The 3,201-nt window shown below is 52.5% G+C and overlaps 1 protein-coding gene across 1 annotated transcript in view; it reads right to left on the reverse strand.

The window, feature by feature from the left end:
• MMS19 (MMS19 nucleotide excision repair homolog (S. cerevisiae)) overlaps window positions 1-200 on the reverse strand; it is an 11,196-nt gene extending 10,996 nt beyond the window's left edge. Inside the window, exon 1 of the mRNA XM_009084223.1 lies at window positions 160-200. The gene's annotated coding sequence lies outside the window, so the exon portion shown is untranslated. The remainder of the gene's footprint in view (window positions 1-159) is intronic.
• Window positions 201-3,201: the final 3,001 nt, after the last annotated feature.

A 3,201-nucleotide genomic window follows, 5' to 3' on the forward strand; every position in this document is an offset into this window, starting at 1 on the left:
GTGCTGCTTAGGCCCCATGCTGTGAGCAGACAACATCCTGTGTGCTGTAGTATCTACCAGCACTGAAGCTGGACAAGCATGCTTTTCCTTCTAACTGTGCCTCCCTGTGGGAATGTGCCCTGCAAGGCCCACGTATAACACGTATAAGGCTTTTCTTACCCCAGGGCTTCCACGAGCTGCAGCACTGTCCACCTTCCATCTTTCACCCCTGGAGAAAGGAGGTAAAGAAACTGAACCAAAGAGACTCCCAGGCTGTCAGGAAAGCATGGCACTGGAGATGGATGATGGGAAGCATCCTGGCACCGCAATGGGAAAGGCTGGTTGTGCTGGCTCCTCACTAAGCACCAAATGAGCCATGTGCACTTAGCAGGTGGACCTGCCTCCAGCCCTGCCTGCAAACACACCTGAGTCTGAGAACTGCCTCATCTGGATCAGAGCTGAGAGTAGCCAGTCAGGGCAGAACTTGCCTGCACTTTGCCTCTACCTCCTCCCCACAGCCTGGATGCATCCATGACCAGTATGTGGATCTTAAGAGAATCCTCATTGTGCTCCACTTAGCTGAAACACTAAAAACCACTTCTGTAACATGAGCAAATTGGGAGGAGACAGAGGGCAGGTCTCCAGGTGCTTCCCAAGGGAGAAATGGCCAAGCAAGCAGCCCAAACACTAGTGATCACTCAGCTTCTCACTTTGGCTCCATCACCTCCATGCTGTGCTGACAAGACCTGCACAAACTCCCTCCGAGATGGAGGGTAAGGAGAAAGGCAGCTTTGTGGTCAGAGGAAGACAAAAGTGCTGGGACTCCTGGAGTCTGTTTCCAGCTCTGACTCAGACACCTTGCCAGATGGCCTCATTCACCTTCTCTCCATATTCCTGCAACTCAGCTGGGGGAAGAGTCATTCCTCGGGAGGCTTTGGTAAGAACCTGCTGCATCCTGCAAGAACCTTGGCAGAAGGGCAGGTTCTCCATTCCCATCACCGCTGCCAACATGGCACCTTCCCATTAGGAAAGTTCTGTGCATGTCCTATGGTCACACGTGGGCTGTCCCAGGCCTTGTCTCAGCTAGTATCTCCTGCTGTTGCAAGCATTAACTGGCTCTTCCTAAGCAGTTAATTCCAGTATTAACATCAGAGAGCTGCCTCTGAGGATAGGATGACTGTTTTCTGACAGCAGGCAGCCCTGACTCCAGAGGCAGAGCTTCCAATCCCACTTGGCACAGCAGGGAGATGGAGCCTGGACTGAGGGACAGAACAGATAAGGGGAGCTGTGGGGAAGAAAAGCCCAGCAGGCTACAGAGTCGACAGGTGCAGGCTGAACAGGAGGTGCCTTGAGCAACAACCTTAAGATGCTGCCAAAAAAAAAAAACCCATGCAGAATAACAACAGTGAAACAGCAAGTGAGTGCTACACACCAGCCAAAGTGGAATGGGCTGCTGGGAGAGCTTGGAAGGCCCCTTCACGCCAGCATCCCGCTCTGCAGGGTCAGGAAAAGCCTCTGTGCCTCTGCACCACTCTGGAGAAGGTCTGAGACAAATGTTCTTGTCTTTGCAGCTAAAGGCTCTGCCCATCTGTTTCTGCAGAGATCAAAAGCAGCACCTACACAGAGCTGCTGGTTCCTTGCTTAACAGGAAAGAGCTGCAGAGTGACAATCAAACCACAGCTGTGTACTGATGCTCCCCGTGGTCAGCAGCCCCTTGGCCTGGCTCGGCAAGGAGCTCGCTCTGTTCTTTACCAGGAGGGTCTGCTTTCCTGTTCTGGGGCTCCTGTGGTCCGAGAGAGTAAACAGCAGGAAGCCATTTACCCTGTGCTGCATTACTGCTCTGAACCAACCTATTCCCTTTCCTGACACGTCTGTCCCTCTTTCATGCAGTGTCCTTCCAGGCATTAATCACTTCTGCAGGACTTCCATCCCTGTCTCCCCCTCATTCTCAAAACATAAGTACAGCACTCACAGAAATCATGTGATGGATTCAGTGATAACAGTATCCTCTCTCCATCTTTTAATGAAGATGAGTTCAGGCTCCTCCTGCCACCCACTGACCCGTGCAGCCCAAGCTACCTGTGACAGCCCCTTGCTAAGTGACGCTCAGTAACACACGGGGGAAGCTCAATGTGTTCCTTTCAACAATTGCACAATGGCCATGAGGTTAGACAAAACCTCCCCTTTCATGATGCCATTTAATTCTTTCCGATGTGTGATTCTTTATGAGTTCAGAGGGGAGCAAGGACACTTGCCAGTCCCTCTGCTTGTCAGGGTGGGTTTGTCACAAGAGCCACACAGCTGAGAGAGCTGGAGGTGGGCAAAGGACACTTCTTTGTGTGGCTTCCAAGAGACAAAGCTTTCTCCGGGCATTTCTGTAATACAACCACAGATGACAATGGCAGTTTTAAGGTTATCCTTCCCTGTGTCTATCCCAAATACGTCAGAGACTTTGTGCAATTCTTCTGCGACATCTCGAATGTCACACAGTTCAGTGAATTCCTGCAGATTTCTTCGGCATTTTCTTCATTCTGTTACACAGATCACTGGGTGAGTTTCCTGTTTTGCCAGCTCATCTCATCACCAAGATACCACAGATCGATCACAATCCATCAGCCTTGGGAAAGGCCTAGAAGTTACCCCTCTGTGTGATGTAACCTACATGGTCCTTCTCTGCTCTCTCAGCTCCTTCCCAAAACATGCTAAAGCCACTGCCTAGAAACACTAACATGCCACTTAACCTTGGAAAGCCACATTCCTGCAGCTGCAGCTTCCCTAATGTAATAAGGTCACCACACTGCTGCTCCAAGAAAAATTACCAAATGCCTCAAGCCCTTCTAGGAAAGATGGAGAAACCACAGTAAAGGCAGTCAGCGCCTTGAACCCCAGAAGCAGGGGCCAGTGCAGTAGCCACCTCCCACAGCATCTCAGCGAGGAGCTCCCTTCCTACCGCTGTCTTCTGTGCCACGCATGTCTGCCTCACCTCTGTAGGGGTCTACAGCCTCTCCGTCTCGCTACCGTCCCACTCCTACCCCACATCTCCCTCTCAACGCCCTGTGTCACAGCCGCAGGCCCTACCCAACCCATTCCCTGCCCCGCACGGCAGCCCCGTATCCCACGTCGCAGCCCCACAACCCACGGTCACGCCCTGTCCTGCAGCCTGCCCACGAGGGGCTCCATGCCCTGTGCCCTGCCCCGCAGTCCCACGCTCCCCCTGCACGC

Source organism: Acanthisitta chloris, unplaced genomic scaffold (assembly GCF_000695815.1).
Source record: "Acanthisitta chloris isolate BGI_N310 unplaced genomic scaffold, ASM69581v1 scaffold1661, whole genome shotgun sequence".
NCBI lineage: Eukaryota > Metazoa > Chordata > Aves > Passeriformes > Acanthisittidae > Acanthisitta > Acanthisitta chloris.